Source organism: Aotus nancymaae, unplaced genomic scaffold (assembly GCF_030222135.1).
Source record: "Aotus nancymaae isolate 86718 unplaced genomic scaffold, 86718_ANA_hifiasm-v0.15.2.pri h1tg000004l, whole genome shotgun sequence".
NCBI classification, from domain to species: Eukaryota; Metazoa; Chordata; class Mammalia; order Primates; family Aotidae; genus Aotus; species Aotus nancymaae.
This window is the reverse complement of record NW_026988415.1, coordinates 33401223-33422743: the sequence shown is the minus strand read 5'-3', so window position 1 is coordinate 33422743 and position 21521 is coordinate 33401223. Positions and strand designations below refer to the sequence as shown.

At 38.0% G+C, this 21521-nt stretch overlaps 1 protein-coding gene and 1 pseudogene across 2 annotated transcripts in view; one reads left to right on the top strand and one right to left on the bottom strand.

The window, feature by feature from the left end:
* HTR2C (5-hydroxytryptamine receptor 2C) overlaps positions 1-21521 on the top strand; it is a 281512-nt gene that overhangs the window by 136581 nt on the left and 123410 nt on the right. The window lies entirely within an intron of this gene.
* LOC105716906 (heat shock cognate 71 kDa protein-like) lies at positions 505-2423 on the bottom strand (annotated as a pseudogene).

Here is a 21521-nt window from a genome sequence, read left to right as displayed (position 1 = left end):
TGGTACAAATTAAATTATTATAATAAAGTAGATGGGATATTTTCCCAGCTCCCAAATTGCCACATAGATGATTGTTTTCATACTTACTTTACATTATAGTCATAATGCCAACCCAACTTTTAAGGGAAATAGAGAAGCCCAATTTTATTGTAGTTATACCTTCATGATGGCATTTTGTCACTAATAATTTATAAAAACTGCAAGTGCTTATATCTCTGTGACTTTTAGAGATATATTCTTAACATAGTGTTAAATTATATATTTTTGTGCCTATTTTAAATAGTTTTATTTAAGACATTGATTTTTCCACCTATAATACAGTGCTTATAAAGTGCAATGTTATTTCCCTTTCCTGTGCACATGTTCCATAGTCAAGTATTGAGAATGCCCAGTAACTTACTATGGCAGTTGAACTTTTAAAAACTGCCACAGAATTTGCTGCAAAGGTAGGTCCTTCAATGTTTTACATGTGTGGAACAATGCTACATCTATATTTATGTTGGCTTAACCAACCTCTTCAATGGTGTGTCCTGAAGAAGCACCACTAGAGGGAGGAGCTCCAGCACCAGGGAATCTCCCATTCCTTCTGCACCCTGGTGCAGCTTGGTAATGATGGGGTTGCAGACTTTCTCCAGCTCTTTCTGTTGATGTTGAAATTCTTCCTTCTTGGCAGCCTGACTCTTATCAAGCCAGTTGATTATTTCATTACACTTGTCCAGAATCTTCTGTTTGTCCCTCATCGTTAATCTTGCCTTGAAGCTTCTCATCTTTGACACTTGCTTTCATGTTGAATGCATAGGACTCAAGTGAATTACTGGATGACACTTTGTCCCTCTGCCTCTCAGCTTCAGCTTTGTACTTCTCAGCTTATTGGTCCATATATTCAATGTCTTCCTTGCTCAAACGGCCCTTGTCATTAGTGATAGCAATCTTTGTTCTCTTTTCCTTTACTCTTGTTCACAGCAGAGACATTGAGGATGCCATTGGCATCATGACCAAAAGTGACTTCAATCTGAGGAACACCATGGGGTCAGGAGGTGTGCTTGTGAATTCAAACTTGTCAAGCAGGTTGTCATCCTTGGTCATAGCACACTCACCTTCATAAACCTGAATCAGCATATCAGGCTGGTTGTCAGAATAGATAATGAAGGTCTGTGTCTGCTTGGTAGGAATGGTAGTGTTATGCTTGATGAGGACAGTCATGACTCCACCAGCAGTTTCAATACCAAGGGAAAGAGGAGTGACATCCAAGAGCAGCAAATCTTGAACATTTTCAGATTTGTCTGCAGATAGGATGGCTGCCTGGACAGCTGCACCATAAGCAACAGCTTCATCAGGTTTGATGCTCTTATTCAGTTCTTTTCCATTGAATAAGTCTTGGAGAAGCTTCTGAATCTTGGGGTTATGAGTAGAACCACCAAGCAGGACAGTATCATGAATCTGACTTGCCTAGTTTGGCATCTTGAAGGGCTTTCTCTACAGAGCACAAGGTGCCATGGAGCAGGTCAGCATTCAATTCTTCAAATCGGGCACCGGTAATGAATGTACATAAGTTGATTCCTTCATAGAGAGAATCTATCTCAAAAAAGGCCTGGTTGCTGAAAGAGAGAGTATGCTTAGCATGCTCACAAGCAATACGGAAGCATCCTACAGCTCTCTTCTCACTGATGTCCTTCTTATGCTTGTGCTTGAACTCAGCAATAAAATGGCTGACAATTTGGTTGTCAAAGTCTTCTCCACCCAAGTGGGTGTCTCTGGCTACAGATTTGACCTCAAAGATTCCATTCTCAATAGTGAGGATTGACATATCAAAGGTGCCACCTCCCAGGTCAAAGACAAGCAGGTTTCTTTCAGCTCCAACCTTTTTGTCTAAGTCATAAGCAATATCAGCAGCAGTTGGCTCACTGATAATTCTAAGTACATTGAGACTAGCAATAGTTCCAGTATCTTTGATAGCCTGATGCTGAGAGTTATTAAAGTAAGGTGGTACTGTGACCACAGCATTGGTGACAATCTTTCCAAGGTAGGCTTCTGTAATTTCTTTAATCTTTGTCAGAACCATGGAGGACAGTTCCTCTGGATAGAAATTTTTGGTCTTTCCTTTGTATTCTACTTGAACTTCGGTCCTGCCAGCATCATTCACCATCATGAAGGGCCAATGCTTCATATAAGACTAGACAACAGCATCATCAAATCTGCGTCCAATCAGATGTTTGGCATCAAAGACCATGTTAGTGGGGTTCATTGTGCTTGATTCTTTGTGGCATCATGGATCAATCATTCAGTGTCCATAAAGGTGACATAGCTTAGAGTGTCCAGTTTCCCTGAACATTAGCAATTATCTCTATTTTTCCATGCTGGAAAACACCCACACAAGAATATGCGGTGTCAAGATCAATGCCAACTGCAGGTCCCTTCGACATGGTTCCTGGCGTGTAGGCCAGGCTCTGACTACAAAGAAAGACACAGAAACCACCAGAGCTGCAAGTGTGTTCAATGAGCTATATTTACTTCTTGAAGGGGAAAATAGATGTGGTTTAAAATTTCAGAGCAAATACTATGGAACCAAAAAATGATGGCAAAAACATTATGATAAAAACTCACTGATATACTGACAAACGTATTACCTCAACTATCATCTGCTGAGTTAAAACATAGCACCAAAGCATAAGTAAAACGACAATGAATAAAATGACCAATAAATGTACTAATGCCCTTACAAGGGCCCCCTGTAGTACTTATTAATGATAATTAAGAAGTGTTGTGATTAGGTACTGAAAAGTTGATCTATTGTCATACTCTTTCTGAAGATTTTTCTGATTGCCTTTCTCTGCATTTATATTTCATCTACTTCTAGTCCAGTTAGTTTTATATTTATATTTTAAGACATGCTTTACTCTGAACAATTCATAAGGTCTAATAGGAAAATGACCTTTGAAGGCACTTTCTGGGATAATGTGTCAACATTTCAGGGCACCAAATATTTATTGAATTCCCAATTTGTGTTAGGTATTGCACTTGGCATTAGGAATACAGAGGTGTGTACCAGGGCCCTAGCCTCCAAGAAAATGTTTCGCTTTTAGAAATATATTTAAATAGGTTATATAGTGTAAAATTTTCTAACTTAGTGTGAGTAGACAAAATATCCAATTTTCAATATCGACTGAATAATTTATGGAGAGTTTTCTATTTGTATTTATTTATTTGTTTGTTTGTTTATTGAGACAGAGTCTTATTCTGTCACCCAGGATGGAGTACAGTGACACAATCTCGGCTCACTGCAACCTCCACCTCCTGGGTTCAAGTGATTCCCCTGCCTCAGCCTCCTGAGTAGCTGAGATTGCAGGTGCTCACCATCATGTCTGGCTAATTTTTGTATTTTTAGTAAAGACAACGTTTCCTCATGTTGGCCTGGCTGGTATCAAACTTCTGACCTCAGATTAACCACCCACCTTGGCCTCCCAAAGTGCTGGGATTATAGGGTGGAGAGGTTTATAAATCAGTACTGTCCAAATTCAGTGACTCTGACTAATGATAGCTAATGTAAAGCTGAAATGTCCAGTTCCAATGAAAATCCTGAGGCAAATAGTGATTTTGCTATATTCCTTAAGAGACAGAATAAATTCCTGTAGAAATACATGATGCCTCTATTTATATAACAGAAAATGTTTGGAAGAAAATAAAGTGCTACCCCTACTTGTGGGTGGTGCTGTCACTGTACAAATTAGTATCTTCCTTTTTCTGAAGATATTTTTTAATAATGAAAGTAGAATATATTCGAGGTGCCATGTCAATTCATCTGTCAATTAGCATGAAATACCATTAACTCAATGGTATTTTCCAAGGTGTTGTAGTGAAGTTGAACTTGAGTTTTGGTATCAGATGAACATAGGTTTCAATCTCTACAATCTCACCTTTTATAAATGACCTCTTCTAAATAAACATTTTCTCACCTATGTTAACAGGGAAACAGCATGGTATTGAGGGTTAGAGATTAAGCTCATAAAGTATCTGGATCTTAGTACATGTGATATTTTAATTATTAATTATTAACAAAATTATTCTTAGGAATCTATTTTATTAGAATGTTATTTTAGAAGCCCTGAATAAAGGTGATCAGGCAAATTATATTTACATTCACATGATAGAAACATTTGAGAATCTGTCCTAGTTGAGTGGTAATATAGTAGGATGAGATCAAGCAATGAAGAAAATAAAGAGAAAATCAACATTTTCCAAAATAACAGGCAAAAACTGCAATATATCATAAGTCAGCTTACAAATGGAAGTGCCTTCCAGCCCACAGTGCAGTATTGGATTAGTGTTTTTGTATGCAACATATATGTTATAGTATGGACAGAAATGATCGTATACGGTTAATTTCTCCTTTTTCGTGTCAAAAAAAAAAAAACCTTTACGTCTGCCATTATATTATAGAAACAGAGCTACCTAGATGAAGCCTCATTTGTAAGAGACCATGACTGACCCTTGGGACACAGGTGGAGGTCTGTGCTATTGGCCCAGGAAAATTTGCTATTCCAAGTCAGTGATAGAAAACTTAGTTCCTGGCCACTAGTACAGTTCCCATCTTGATTCTCTTTACTATCTTTTTGGACTCTTCATAAACAAAAGAAATGGAGAATAAATATATCTAGGGCCAAGTGATAAAACAGAATTAAAAGTTCTGTATATCAAGCTTATGCCCTTTATTATAGACTGACTAGCCTCCCCAGGATTCCATTTTAGAAGATATTTGGCAAAACATCAAATTGCCTCTTGGTGCAGTACCATTTTTTAATTGTCTTTAATTGCCTAGACCTGAATTTAGCTCAGTACAGTAGATGTCAGGACAGTGGAAGCTCAGGCAGAAGTGTGTCATCTTGTGTGGGGGGCTGCAGCTGATAGCTTAAATATTTGATGTATTCATAACATTTTTTCGATATATCTCTGAACAACCCTGTAAGGTGAATATAATAGGCAATTTTCTCAAATTTTAGACAGGAAAACTAAATTTCAAAGTTACAGAAAGTATGTGGGAAAACAGGTATTAAAAGAAGCCTTCCTTCTCCCTTCCCTACAGCCATTAAAACCACAGAATATGTTTTCTCTTGTGTCTTTCAGGGTGGAAACAAAGTTAAGCACCTGTTAACAGTACTGATGTTTTGCATATAAGTTGGTGCCAAAGTCATTGCAGTTATTGCAATTACTTTTAAATGTAAAAGCTGCATCTCTAATGCAGCTTTTTATTCTAAGTAAAAATTGTTTCAACTCAAGCAGGGTAACAGTTTCACATGGACATTAGGGCCATTTAGATTCACATTGCCACTACTCTGGAAGGCCACTGGAGTATTTTCATAGTCAGATACTAGCAACTATCTCAAATAACAAGTCTATACTTGGATTACAAAATCTTTTCAACTCAAATTCTTGTTATCCTTTGTTGCATGTCAACTTATTTGCAGAATTGGAGACACTGGGTACAAGAAGATACTTTATTTTATAAGTTTATTTATGAATGAATTCTGTTCTATGTAAGATTATATACTAGGTTTTTTGAAGTTACACTATCAAACAAGTATATTGGATGTAATGCATGTGCGTGTGTGTGTGTGTGTGTGTGTGTGCATATGTGTATATGAACTGTCAGCCTTTTGTATCTGGAAATTCAACCAACTATAGAACAAAAATATTTTAAAAACAACAAAAGTAACAAAACAATAATAAAAATAATACAAATAAAAACAATACAATGTAACAAGTATTCACATAAGATTTACATTGTATTAGGTATTATAAGTAATCTAGAGATGATTTAAAGTATATGTGAGGTGCATAGGTTATATGCAAATATTATGCTATTTTATGTAAGGGACAAAAGCATTTGCAGATTTTGGTATCTGAGGGTGTTCTGGAACCAATTCCTCATGAATACTGGGAAATAACTGTGTGTATGTATATATGCATGTATGCATGCATGTATGAAATTATCAAAGAGCTGGCAATAAAGTAAGGAATTGGAGAGTAAAATCTAAATGAAGGATGCAACCCAGATATGGGCAGCTCAGAACTGAGGCAACTATTGTCTTGTGGAAATTTGCTAAATGAGGGAATCTGAAAATATGCAGACAAGGATTCAAATACAAGGTTATCCTCCTTTAAGATGACACCCTAAAGAACTATACCATAAGTATAAGGATAAAACAGAAGTAAACATAAACTGCAACCTCACACCTAGGGTCTGCAAGAAAAGGTGCCTTAGAATTGAGGGTAAGAATAAACCTGTCCCTGATCATTTAATTTAATTTAATTTAATTTAATTTCATGATCTTTGTTTTTTTATTACATTTTAATTTTGGGGGTACATGTAAAAAACATGCAAGATTGTTGCATAGGTGCATACGTGGCAGTGTGATTTGCTGCCTTCCTCCCCTTCACCTATATGTGGCATTTCTCCCCATGCTATCTCTCCCCAACTCCCCACCCCCCGCTGTCCCCCCACTCCCCCAACAGACCCCAGTGTATAGTGCTCCCCTCCCTGTGTCCATGTGTTCCCATTGTTCAACACTCTTCTATGAGTGAGAACATGCAATGTTTGATTTTGTGTTCTTGTGTCAGTTTGCTGAGAATGATGGTTTCCAGGTTTGTCTATGTCCCTACAAAGGACGCGAACTCCTCGTTTTTCATGGCTGCATAATATTCCATGGTGTATATGTGCCACATTTTTCCTGCCCAGTCTATCATCGATGGGCATTTGGGTTGGTTCCAGGTCTTTGCTATTGTAAACTGTGCTGCAATGAACATTCGTGTGCATGTGTCCTTATGGTAGAACGATTTATAATCCTTTGGATATATGCCCAGTAATGGGATTGCTGGGTCAAATGGAATTTCTATTTCTAGGTCCTTGAGGAATCGCCACACTGTTTTCCACAGTGGTTCAACTAATTTACACTCCCAACAATAGTGTAAAAGTGTTCCTATTTCTCCACATCCTCTCCAGCATCTGTTGTCTCCAGATTTTTTAATGATTGCCATTCTAACTGGCATGAGATGGTATCTCAATGTAGTTTTGATTTGCATTTCTCTAATGACCAGTGATGATGAGCATTTTTTCATGTTTGTTGGCCTCATGTATGTCTTCTTTTGTAAAGTATCTGTTCATATCCTTCACCCATTTTTGAATGGGCTTGTTTGTTTTTTTCTTGTATATCTGTTTTAGTTCGTTGTAAATTCTGGATATCAGCCCTTTGTCAGATGGGTAGGCTGCAAAAATTTTTTCCCATTCTGTTGGTTGCCGATTCACTCTACTGACTGTTTCTTTTGCTGTGCAGAAGCTGTGGAGTCTGATTAGGTCCCATTTGTCTATTTTGGCTTTTGTTGCCAATGCTTTTGGTGTTTTGGTCATGAAGTCCTTGCCTATGCCTATGTCCTGAATGGTTTTGCCTAGGTTTTCTTCTAGGGTTTTTATGGTGTTAGGTCTTATGTTTAAATCTTTATCCATCTGGAGTCAATTTTAGTGTAAGGTGTCAGGAAGGGGTCCAGTTTCTGCTTTCTGCATATGGCTAGCCAGTCTTCCCAACACCACTTATTAAACAGGGAATCCTTTCCCCATTGCTTGTTTTTATCAGGTTTGTCAAAGATCGGATGGTTGTAGATATGTTATGTTGCCTCCGACGCCTCTGTTCTGTTCCATTGGTCTATATCTCTGTTTTGGTACCAGTACCATGCTGTTTTGATTACTGTAGCCTTGTAGTCTAATTTGATGTCCGGTAGTGTGATGCCTCCTGCTTTGTTCTTTTTGCTTAGAATTGACTTGACTATGTGGGCTCTCTTTTGGTTCCATATGAAGTTTAAGGTGGTTTTTTCCAGTTCTGTGAAGAAGGTCATTGGTAGCTTGATGGGGATAGCATTGAATCTGTAAATTACTTTGGGCAGTATGGCCATTTTCACAATATTGAGTCTTCCTAACCATGAACATGGAATGTTTCTCCATCTGTTTGTGTCCTCTCTTATTTCATTGAGCAGTGGTTTGTAGTTCACCTTGAAGGGGTCCTTTACGTTCCTTGTTAGTTGTATTCCTAGGTATTTTATTCTCTTTGTAGCAATTGTGAATGGCAGTTCGTTCTTGATTTGACTCTCTTTAAGTCTGTTATTGGTGTATGGGAATGCTTGTGATTTTTGCACAATGATTTTGTATCCTGAGACTTTGCTGAAGTTGCTTATCAGTTTCAGGAGATTTTGGGCTGAGATGATGGGGTCTTCTAGATATACAATCATGTCATCTACAAATAGAGACAATTTGACTTCCTCCTTTCCTAATTGAATACCCTTTATTTCTTTTTCTTGCCTGATTGCTCTGGCTAGAACTTCCAGTACTATATTGAATAGGAGTGGTGAGAGAGGGCATCCTTGTCTAGTGCCAGATTTCAAAGGGAATGCTTCCAGTTTTTGCCCATTCAGTATGATATTGGCTGTTGGTTTGTCGTAAATAGCTTTTATTATTTTGAGATACGTTCCTTCGATACCTAGTTTATTGAGAGTTTTTAGCATAAAGGGCTGTTGAATTTTGTCGAAGGCCTTCTCTGCATCGATTGAGATAATCATGTGTTTTTTGTCTTTGGTTCTGTTTATGTGGTGAATTACATTTATAGACTTGCGTATATTGAACCAGCCTTGCATCCCCGGGATGAATCCTACTTGATCATGGTGGATAAGCTTTTTGATGTGCTGTTGTAATCGGCTTACCAGTATTTTATTGAAGATTTTAGCATCTATGTTCATCATGGATATTGGCCTGTAGTTTTCTTTTCTTGTTGAGTCTCTGCCGGGTTTTGGTATCAGGATGATGTTGGTCTCATAAAATGATTTGGGAAAGATTTCCTCTTTTTGGATTATTTGGAATAGTTTCAGAAGGAATGGTACCAGTTCCTCTTTGTATGTCTGGTAGAATTCGGCTGTGAACCCATCTGGACCTGGGCTTTTTTTTGGGTGGTAGGCTCTTAATTGCTGCCTCGACTTCAGACCTTGTTATTGGTCTATTCAGGGTTTCGACTTCTTCCTGGTTTAGGCTTGGGAGGAGGCAACTGTCCAGGAATTAATCCATTTCTTCCAGGTTTTCTAGTTTATGTGCATAGAGTTGTTTGTAATAATCTCTGATGATGATTTGAATTTCTGTAGAATCTGTGGTGATATCCCCTTTATCATTTTTTATTGCATCTATTTGGTTATTCTCTCTTTTCTTTTTTTTTAATCTGGCTACTGGTCTTTCTATTTTGTTGATCTTTTCAAAAAACCAGCTCCTGGATTTATTGATTTTTTTGGAGGGTTTTTTGTGTCTCTATCTCCTTCAATTCTGCTTTGATCTTAGTTATTTCTTGTCTTCTGCTAGGTTTTGAGTTTTTTTGATCTTGATTCTCTAGCTCTTTCAATTTTGATGATAGGGTGTCAATTTTAGATCTCTCCTTTCTTCTCATGTGGGCACTTATTGCTATATATTTTCCTCTAGAGACTGCTTTAAATATGTCCCAGAGATTCTGGCATGTGGTGTCTTCGTTCTCATTGGTTTCGAAGAACATCTTTATTTCTGCCTTCATTTCACTGTTTATCCAGTCAACATTCAGGAGAAAGTTGTTCAGTTTCCATGAAGCTGTGTGGTTCTGGGTTGGTTTCTGAATTCTGAGTTCTAACTTGATTGCACTGTGGTCTGAGAGACTGTTTGTTATGGTTTCCGTTCTTTTGCATTTGCTGAGGAGTGATTTACTTCCAATTATGTGGTCAAATTTAGAGTAGGTGTGATGTGGTGCTGAGAAGAATGTATATTCTGTGGATTTGGTGTGGAGAGTTCTGTAAATGTCTATTAGGTTTGCTTGTTGCAGGTCTGAGTTCAAGTCCTGGATATTCTTGTTAATTTTCTGTCTCGTTGATCTAATATTGACAATGGTGTGTTGAAGTCTCCCACTATTATTGTGTGGGAGTCTAAGTCTCTTTGTAAGTCATTAAGAACTTGCATTATGTATCTGTGTGCTACTGTATTAGGTGCATATATATTTAGGATCATTAGCTCTTCTTGTTGCATTGATCCTTTTACCATTATGTAATGTCCTTCTTTGTCTCTTTTGATCTTTGTTGCTTTAAAGGCTATTTTATCAGAGATGAGAATTGCAACTCCTGCTTTTTTTTGCTCTCCATTTGCTTGGTAAATCTTCCTCCATCCCTTTATTTTGAGCCTTTGTGTATCCTTGCATATGAGATGGGTTTCCCGGATACAGCACACCGATGGGTTTTGGCTTTTGATCCAATTTGCCAGTCTATGTCTTTTGATTGGGGCATTTAGTCCATTTACATTTAGGGTTAATATTGTTATGTGTGAATTTGATCCTGTCATTTTGATGCAAGCCGGCTGTTTTGCCCATTGATTGATGCAGATTCTTCATTGTGTTGATGCTGTTTACCATTTCATGTGTTTTTGGAGTGGCTGGTACTGGTTGTTCTTTTGTACGTGTAGTGCCTCTTTCAGGAGCTCTTGTAAAGCAGGTCTGGTGGTGATGAAATCTCTGAGTACTTGCTTGTTTACAAATGATTTTAATTTTCCTTCACTTATGAAGCTTAGTTTGGCTGGATATGAAATTCTGTGTTGAAAGTTCTTTTCCTTAAGGATGTTGAATATTGGCCCCCACTCTCTTCTGGCTTGTAGGGTTTCTGCTAGAGATCTTCTGTGAGTCTGATGGGCTTCCCTTTGTGGGTAACCCGACCTTTCTCTCTGGCTGCCCTTAGCATTTTCTCCTTCATTTCAACCATGGTGAATCTGACGATTATGTGCCTTGGGGTTGCTCTTCTAGAGGAATATCTTTGTAGTGTTCTCTATATTTCCTGGACTTGAATATTGGCCTGCCTTGCTAGGTTGGGGAAGTTTTCCTGAATGATATCCTGAAGAGTATTTTCCAGCTTGGATGCATTCTCTTCATCACCTTTAGGTACACCTATCAAACGTAGATTAGGTCTTTTCGCATAATCCCATATTTCTTGTTGACTTTGTTCATTCCTTTTTACCCTGTTTTCTCTAATCTTGCCTTCTCGTTTTATTTCATTGAGTTCATCTTCGACCTCTGATATCCTTTCTTCTGCTTGGTCAATTCGGCTGTTGGAACTTGTGCATGCTTCGCAAAGTTCTCGTGTTGTGTTTTTCAGCTCCAGCAATTCACTCATATTCCTCTCTAAGTTGTCCATTCTCGTTAGCATTTTGTCAAATCTTTTTTCAAGGTTCTTAGTTTCTTTGCATTGGGTTAGAACATGTTCTTTTAGCTCATGGAAGTTTCTTATTATCCACTTTCTGAAGGCTGATTCTGTCATTTCATCACACTCATTCTCCATCCAGTCTTGTTCCCTTGCTGGTGAGGAGTTATGATCCCTTGTAGGAGGAGAGGTGATCTGGTTTCAGGTGTTTTCATCCTTTTTGCGCTGGTTTCTTCCCATCTTTGTGGATTTATCCACCTTTCGATTTTGTGGTTGTCGACTTTCTGATTTTGGTAAGTTTACGTCTGCCGCAGCAGAACTCATAAACCCCTTTTTTTCCCCCCAGGTGTTCTGTCCCAAGGAGTTAGGGCTTTATGAGTTTGCGCTGCACTGCTGCCATTTTCCCTGCCCACAAGGAGGCAGCCTAGTCACTCTCAGCCTGCAGAGGCTTCGCTGAGCTGCTGTGGGCGCCGCCCCACTGCCATGTGAACTTCCCTGCAGTCCTGTTTATATGGGTGTAGTTAGAACTGCTTCCACTATGTTGGCCCGCCTCTGTAGTGACGGACTCTCTCTGTAATGGCAGGTTGCCTTGGCGACGGCAGGTTGCCCCGCAACTGCAGGCTGCCTCTGTAATGGCGGACGCCCCTCCTCCACAGAGGTGGACTGTCCCAGGTTCAGTTGTGCTTGCTGTGAAAGTCTCAACCCAAAGCATTTCCAATTGCTGTTTTTTTGTTTTTGTTTTTGTTTTTGTGGGGGTGGGACCAGTCGGGCCTGGTCTCCTGGCTCCCTGCCTCAGAGCCTTTTGTTTTTTAGTTGAATGGTCGGCTCTCTACCAGGTGACCTGGTCGCCTGTTGAATAGGTGCCGGGATCTGTGTAATTTCCCGTGCGTTGACCTACTGCGCCTGCTGAAACCGCGGCTCTGAGATTCATGGCACTTTTTTGACTGGGAATCTCCTGGCTTGACTCCCTGTTTCAGCTCCCCTTGCTGGCTAAGAGGGAACTCATTCTTGTTTACTCTGCACTGGGAACCGCTGCACCAGGGCACCAGCCAAACAGCCATGCCGGCCAAAACAGCCACGCTGGCTACCCATGGGGCTCCTCCCCCTGTGAATCTCCTGGTCTGTGGACAGTAAAAATCCATCTGGAAATGAGGCGTCCACTCACCCTCTGCGCTTTCACTCGGACCTGCAATCCTGAGCTCCTCCTAACCGGCCATCTTGGATCTCCCCTCTCCCTGAACATTTTAAACCATAAACCAGAACTCACAGTGATTTGTCATCCAGATTCATATCAACTAGGTTGTTCAGAAAGTTCAAGCTATAAATTTTGTTGGTAATAATTTTGGAATGTATATCCCTAAAGGTCTGAAAGAAGCAAATGCAAATATTCTCTGAAAAGCAACCCCATTCTGAAAATAATTTTCCAAAGAGAATAAGTAGCTCCTTGAGAAACAGCAACAATTAGGCACACACGAGTTCAAGGTACCACTGAAAAGAGGCAGAAAAACAACAAATATAATAAATATACCTGAAAAACTTCAGATATTATATCAGCAGATATTACTACTATCAATAAAGAAAAACTATAAGATGAAAAATTTCAACAGGGCACAATGTCTATAAAAATGGCCTGGATTATCTGAAAAAGAACAAAGTGGATCTTCTAAAAATCAAAAACAAAACCAACAACAACAAAACTAGGAGCAAATTAAGAGTAGTTTAGACAAAGCTGAAGAGAGAATTAGTAAACAGAAAGTTATTAGAAGAAAATGTCAAAAATGCAAAAGAGAGGGGGATGTAGAAAACATAAGAGAGATTAAGAAATATTTAAGATAGGCTGGGTTCAGTGGCTCATGCTTGTATTCCCAGTACTTTGGAAGGCTGTGGTGGGAGGATCACTTGAGGCTATGATTTTGTGACCAGCCCAGGTAACATAACAAGACCATGACTCTACAAAAAAAATTAAAAAATAAAATATTAGCCTGGTGTGGTGGTTTATACCTGTACTCCTACCTACTTGAGAGGCTGAAGTGGGAGGACCCCTTCAGCCCAGTAGTTCGAGGTTACAGTGAGCTTTGATTGCATTGCTACACTTCATCCTGGATGACAGAGCAAGACCCCATCTCTCTATATGTATTTATTTTACCTTATTTTATTTTGAGACAGGATCTCACTCTTCAGCCCATGCTGGAGTGCAGTGGTGTGATCACAGCCCACTGCAGCCTTGATGTCCTGAGCTCAAGTAATCCTCCTGCCCCAGCCTCCTGACTAGTTGGGACTATGAGTGTATACCACCAGACACAGCTAATTTTTAAATTTTTTCTAGAGACAGTATCTTGCTATGTTGCCCAGGCGGGTCTTGAACTCCTGAGCTTAAGTGATCCCCCACCTCAGCCTCTGAGAGTGCTGGGGTTACAGGCATGAGCCACCAAATCCCAGCCAACCCTGTCTCAAAAAAAAAAAGTAACATACAGAGAAAAGTAACAAAATATCTAATTGGGCTTGCATAGAAACAGAGAAAGAGATTGGGTTAGAGAGACAGTATTTGGAAATAATATAATTAGAATTTTCTGGAGCTAATGAAAGACATCAAAGATTTAAGAAGACCAACGATTACCCAAGTAAAACAAATAAAAATAAATCTACACCTAGATATGTCACAGTAGAACTGCAAATAACCAAGAACAAAATTAAATCACAAAAGCAGTCTGAGAAAAATGCACATTACTCAAAGGGCACTATTAGACTAATAGCTGACTTCTCGAAAAAAAAAAAAAGCCTAAATAATATATTCAATATGTTAAATGAAAATAACTGCAACCTTAAAATTCTGTATTCAGTGAATTTATCATACAAGCATAGTTGTAAAATAAATACATTTTCAGATAAAAACAGAGGAGCTTTCTAACCAGTAATTTCTGTTTTAGGAATCAGAAAAGGAAGTATTTCAGGAAAAAGGAAAGTAAATCTAGATAGAAGGTCTGAGGTGCAAAGAAGAATGATAAGCCAAGAAAATGATGAATGTGTGAATAATTCTAATGAAATACTTACTTATAAAACAAAATTGGTAGTATTTTGGGTGGGCATGGCGGCTCATGTCTGTAATCCCAACACTTTGGGAGACCAAGGTGGGAGGAATGCCTTAGCCCAGGAGTTTGAGACCAGCCTGGGCAACATAGGAAAACCTTATCTCCACACAAAAATTAAAAGATTAGCTGGGCATGGTGATGCATGCCTGTGGTCCCAACAACTTGGGAAGTTGAGGTGGGAGGATTGCTTGAGCCCACGAGATCAAGGCTGTAGTGAGCTGTAATTGTACCACTGCACTCCAGTATGGGTGACAGAGTGAGACCCTTTCTGAAAAAAAAAGGTGTCAAAATAGTGTCTTAAGAGAGTAAATTTTCTTTTATAAGAGAGTAAATTTTTTAAGAAAATGATAAAATACAAGGCAAGAGTAACATAATTCAAAGTTGAATTTAAATGTCCCATATTCATTGTATTGTCCAAGAGAAAAATACTGATTAACTTCAGACTTCATGAAACACATACACACATATTTTAATTTGTAAAATAACCAGTAAAATTTAAAAAAATGTAGACAACTTTGAAAGAGAGGCAAACAGAAAAACTGGGATGTTAAAAAATGAATAATATAAAAAGGGCCAGAAAGGAAAGGAAACAAAAATAAACAGATTAAGTAGACTGCATTAAATAAAATAGTAGCTATAAATGTAATGATATCATTATTTACATTAAATGTAAATGATCTAAAATTTCAGGAAAAAAAGTCAGACTGGATTAAAATAACAAAATAAGATAAACATAACAACAAGACAAAATGAAATAAGACCAAATAAAAATGAAATCTAAATCAATGCCACCCACTATAGACACATTTAAAGCATAAGGATACAGAAATACTGACATTAAAAAGACAGCAAAATACACCATATAATTAATAGCTGATGGTATAGCTACTAAAATAGATAAAATAGCTAAGACATTAAACAAAAGTTACTGGAGACATATATGTTAACTTTATAGTTATACAAAGTTCTATTCACCAGGAAGATCTAGCAATTTGAAATGTGTATTTATGCAATAGCATGGTTACCGAATATACAAAGTAAAAGCTGAAAACAAATAGATAATTTCACTAATTGACAGAACAAGCTGGAAAAAACATCTAAGTTTATAAAGTATTTGGAAAACATGACTGACAAAATTGAATTGACTATATAATATTCTGCACCCAAATGCAGAATTCAAACTATTTCCATGCATACAGGGAACATTGACAAAATTTGACTGTTTAGTAGGCCATTGAGAAAGTCTCAATAAAATTTATGAAATTTAATTCATACAAAGACTGTTCTCTGACCATAAAGCATATATGTTAAACATCATGTATAAAATGAGAACTAGAAAATTAGCAAGTATTTGGAAATTACTAAACATTTTGATTGTCCATGAATCAAAAATCATATTGATAATTTTGTAAACTGAACTATAACAAAATCTAGGTATCAAAACTTGTCAGATGAATCCAAAGCATTATTTAAAACAAAATTCACAGACTTAAATGCATACATTAACGAGAATAAGGCTGAAAATGAATGAGCAAAGCATATACCTCAAGAAATGAGGAATTGCAAATTAAATTAAACCTTAAGAAAATAGAATGGAGGCAATGATAAAGACATGAGCAGAAATTAATGAAGTAAAAAATAAAACTGGATCAAATCAAACCAAACATTCGTTCTCTGAAGAAAAAAAAATGATAGACAAACCACCGACTAGATTAATTAAAAGAGAGAGAAAGAGAAAAAGAAAGAGAAGGTACAAACAGTGAATATCAGAAACTGAAAAAAAAAAAAAAAAGGATCTCACTGAAAATGCTACAGAAATTAACATAACAAAATTATATTATTATATTAACATAACAAATTATAAATAATTTTATGCCAAAAATTCAAAAGTTAGAAACTTGTACAAATATCTAGAAAAAACAAAACTTGATAAAACTGGCAATCATAGTTTGCGAGGTCTGTCATAAGAAATTACCACACACCTGGTGGCTTAAAACAACAGAAATGCATTCTCTCATAGTCTGGAGGCCGAAAGTCCAAAATCGAGGTTGGTTCTTTCTAGAGTGTCTAAAGAAAAAATCATCCTAGCTTGTGATAATTGTTGGCAATCCTTGGCAGTCCTTGGCTTGTATATGCATTACTTCAATCTCTGCCTCCATCTTCACATGGCCTTCTTCCTGTGCATCTCCTGCTTGCTTAAGTTACCTTCTTATAAAGAGACTTGTCATATTGGATTTTGGGCCCACCCTAATCCAGTATGATTTATCTTAAGTAATTACATCTGCAAAATTCCTATTTACAAATAGAATCACATTTTGAGATTCTAGATAGACATGAATTTGGAGGGACACTATTCAACTCAGAACATTGACTTAGTGGGTCACAGAAAATATTGTTTTTATAGTCATTAAAAGAACCAAATTTCTTTTCACTATGACAATTCCAGAAGTAGATGGCTTTATGCGGCTGGAGAGTTCCACAAAACATTAAAGAAAAAAAAATGTCCAATCTTATACAAAGCATTACAAAGAAATGAAAGCAAAATGTCATTCCCAATTTTATGAGTGTAGAATAACCTAGATATTAGTGAGAAAAAAATACAAGAATATCTCAGTTATCAACATAGCTGCAAAAAATTCTTTAAAACATTAGAAAATTGAAGGAAACTACTTATGAAGAGAAAAATACATCATGACCACGTTATGTTTATCTTAGGAAAGCAAAGTTGGTTTAACATTAGAAAATCAATTAATGTGTTTCAAAGCTTTAACAGATTAGATTTGCAGACTGATATGGAGAGGATGGACTTTTCCGTAAGTGGTACTGGAAACATACCATATCAATATGTAAAAAAAAATCAGACCACTCCATCATACTATACCCAAAATAAATTACAATTGCATTATAAACCTAGATATAAAATACAAAATTATAAGGATTTCAGAAAATGATATAGGATAACATTTACATGATTCTGCAGAAAATGAAGGATTTCAGAAAGCAGCAATTTTAAAAAGCAATAAATCTGACTACATTAAAATTCAGAACTTTGGTTCATCAGAAAACACCCTATGGTGAATTTTTTATGGAAATTACACCTCAATAAAAGGTGGGGAAAATCCAAAAAGTGTATGACATCTGGCAGGGTCAAAAAATAAGCCACAGAGATGGCAAACATATTTGTAATACAAGTCCCCAGAATAAGATTAGTAACCACAGTGTGTGTGTGTGTGTGTGTGTGTGTGTGTGTGTATACAAGTGTATATATACGTATATATGAAACTGATTAATTAATAAGGAAATAACAAACAATGTAATTGAGAAAAGAACAAAAAATTTCAAGAGGCAGTTTACAAAAGAAATCCAATTGGCCAATAAACATTTGTAAAGGTGCTCAAATTTAGTAATCAGGGAAATTAAAACCGCAATTAAATGCCAGTTAATAGTCACTAGACTGGCAAAAATTAAAAGTGTGACAATACTTATGCTGGCAGACGTATGGAGCCATAGGAACTCTTATACACTTCTGGTGGAAGTGTAAATTGATACAAGCTATATTGAAAAGCAATTTAGCATTATATAGCAGTAGAAAAATGTGAACCCTATGATCCAGAAATTCCATTCTTAGGTATGTAGTCTACAGAAAGGCTTACTCTTGAGCACCGAGATCCATATAAAAGAATTATTTGTAGACTATTGCTAGTAATTATCCCAAGCTGAAACAACTAAACTGTAAAAGCAACAGCAAAAAGGATACTGAAATTGATGCCTTTAGTAAATACAATCAAGTATTGTGCACGTGAAGAAGCTGAGGCACAAAGAAATGCAACTGTTTACCTCAAATCACAAAAATTAAGTGGCAGAGATAGGGTTTGCCTCCAAGCAATCTAACACTAAACCTTTAGCTATTATGTTATACTCTGCTGCCTCTCATGAATTTGTTATGGGTAGAAATGAATAAAATTAGGTTGAGCTATATGAAATTGATATTTTTGCAGGTTAAGGAGTTGAATATTAGCGATTTGATATGATTCAGCCTAATAGTTTAAAAGTTTTGAGCCCAATTGACTTGAAATCACATAGCCCAGTGTAACAGCCTACTTCTCCCTAGGGGTCTAAGTTTCTAAGTTGTGTTTTATCAGTCAAAAAAAGGTGGGATTTTTTGTTTGTTAGTTTGTTTGTTTTGCTTTTTTCCCCTAAAAGTCATTATTGCTAAAGTATTTTGGTTAATTCTTTCCCCTGGTTTTCATTTTACTAAGTGACTGTGGCACAAAACACAGGAAACTGAAATGCAATCAATTACGATTTTCTACATCTGCCAAGAAATAGAGTCTTTAGCATACATTCGTACTAATTACCCACTTTTGGCCAACAGAGAGTTTCCAATTTCAAAGACCCAGATGAATCTTTTTCTGGACCACACTATATCCTGAATAAGAGGGAGCCATCTCTCCTTGCGCCTGGTTCCCCAGAGGACTCTATACAACACGAATCTACCAATAAAGTTGAAAGTGCTTTCCAAAATTTTATAGAAGGAAGCCAATTGTTGCAGTACACATTGCATCAATTTGCATGCAGAAAAATATGTACCAGAACTGTGTTTTAAGGTTCTAAGAAGGCAGTAGAACACAGAGTATGAAAAGAAGGTCATCAAAATTGGGTGCCAGAAAATATTTATGATTTCACAAGCCAGAAATCTGTTGGGTATGGAAAAAAATGAACTGAAAGTTTATAAATGCTTGAGAGACCTCATCCAAAATGCGGGAGATTGAATGAAATAGATTAGAAAAGGAAAAGTATAAAACGGCCATTCAGTTTTGCTCTAAATGGTTGAATGCCAGGGTTTTCTTTTCATGTAGAAATAAAGATATCAAAGCTAAATTAGAAATCCTCAAAATATTCCCTGGAATAATGGGGAAATTAGTTTTTCAATACGTGTTGAGTTTAGATAAGGGTTTGAAGAATGACAAAATCCTGTTAAAGTTCAGGGATCAGTTCTGCATTTTTTTACCCAGTAGTATTAATCAAACGAAGAGAAAACTAAGTAATTTCCTGTTCCTGCCCCTGCATTTCCTCTCTTCTATCTCTGGACCAATTACAGATTTTGACTAACCATATACGCTTTGCATTCTAATAACATTTTTACCCTTCATGAGATCAGATTCTTTTTTTTTTTTTTTTTTTTTTTGAGATGGATTTTTGTTCTTGTTGCCCAGGCTGGAGTGCAATGGCACTTTCTCAGCTCACTGTAACCTCTCCTACCAGGTTCAAGCGATTCTCCTGCCTCAGCCTTCCAAGTAGCTGGGATTATAGGCGCCCTCCACCCACCAAGATTATTTTTTTGTATTTTTAGTAGAGACGGATTTCACCATGTTGACCAGGCTGGTCTCCAACTCCTGACCTCAGGTGATCTGCCCACTTCAGCCTCCCAAAGTGCTGGGATTACAGGCATGAGCCACTGCCCCTGGCCCCATGAATATGAATTCTAATAACATTTTTACCCTTAATGAATATAATCTTCCCAATTCAGATGAAATGAGGTATAGTTACAAGAAAAGTCAGGGACATTTTTTTTTTCAGACAGGGTCTTTCTCTGTTGACCAAGATAGAGTGCTATGGCATAATCACAGCTCACTGAAGCCTCAATTTCCCAGGGCTCAAGTGATCCTCCCACCTCAGCCTCCCAGGTAGCTGGGACTACAGGCACATGCCAACATGCCCAGGTAATTTTTGTATTTTTGGTAGAGATGGGGTTTCACCATGTTGCTCAGGCTGGTCTCAAACTCATGGGGTCAAGCAATCTACCTGTGTCAGCCTCCCAAAGTGTTGGGATTAGAGGCATAAGCCACCACATCCAGTGGGATATTTCTGGAAAATATTGTCAATATATCACATATTCAAGTTTTCATCTTCCTACTTTAACTTATGTTTGGCATGAAATGACTTTACTAATGTCAGTCTTTTCAAAGTAAACTGAAAGAACCATTAGAAAAATTACAGTTCTCGAGAAAGCTGAGACCTCCTCCTTAGTGACATTATCTCAAGAAGAAAATTATTTGCTTCACACTTTTGGCCCAGGGATAATTCTATAGGAAAGAATTTCAACAGTTTAATTACCCTTTTGTGATAATTTAAAGAGAAGACGGGGAGGCGCTGAGGTGTTTGGGCGCCAGGCAGGGTGACGAGAGTGGCCTCCCACAAACAAGCTCTCTTGAGAAAGCAGGTGGAAGGCCCTGTATGATCCTCTCCCCTGCCCTTCCTCATCACTAATCCAAAGTCAGTGTGGGTGGCCGAGGCTCCTAGCGCCTGGACGTCTATCTCAGGCCAGGCCCTGAGTCAGGCTCATCGCGTCGCCCAGGAAACAGCCACATCAAATTTATCCTATTTTACCATGCAGAATACTTGTTGGAAGAGAAAAGAATACTTTTTTTTCTCCTACCAAACTAAAGTCCATCTGATGCAAGCAAAGGCCTGAAGAGGGAAATCTATTGTCTAGAATCCATTAGGATCTAAATATTTGACTTTTTTTCTAGATGCCAACTTCCTGATCTCAAAGGGAGCTACCCTATCTGGAAAGATCCTATTTTGATTTTTTAAAAAATCATAATGGGGTTAATTAGAAGTGAAATGAGCAGAGAGATCCAAGATGGCCAGTTAGGAGAAGCTCGGGATTTCAGGTCCAAGTGAAAGCACAGAGGGTGAGTGGACACCGTATTTCCAGACGGATTTTTACTGCCCACAGACCAGGAGATTCACAGGCAGAGGAGCCCCACGGGTCGCCAGCGCCGCTGTTTTGGATGGCGCGGCTGTTGGGCCTGAGCCCTGGCACAATGGTTCCCAATGCAGAGTGAGCGAGACTGAGTCCCCTCTTAGCCAGCAAGGGGAGCTGAAATGGGGAGCCAGGCCAGGAGATTCCCAGGCAAAAAAGCGCCATGAATCTCAGAGCTGCGGTTTCAGCCGACGCAGTGGCTCCCAGTGCAGAGTAAACAAGACAGTGTCCCCTCTTAGCCAGCAAGGGGAGCTGAAGCAGGGAGCCAAGCCAGGAGATTCCCAGGCAAAAAAGTGCCACGAATCTTAGAGCCGCGGTTTCAGCCAGCACAGTGGGTTGTCGCACAGGAAATTACACAGGTCCCAGCACCTATTCAACTGGCGACCAGGTCACCTGGTAGAGAGCCTACCGTTCAACTAAAAAACAAAAGGCTC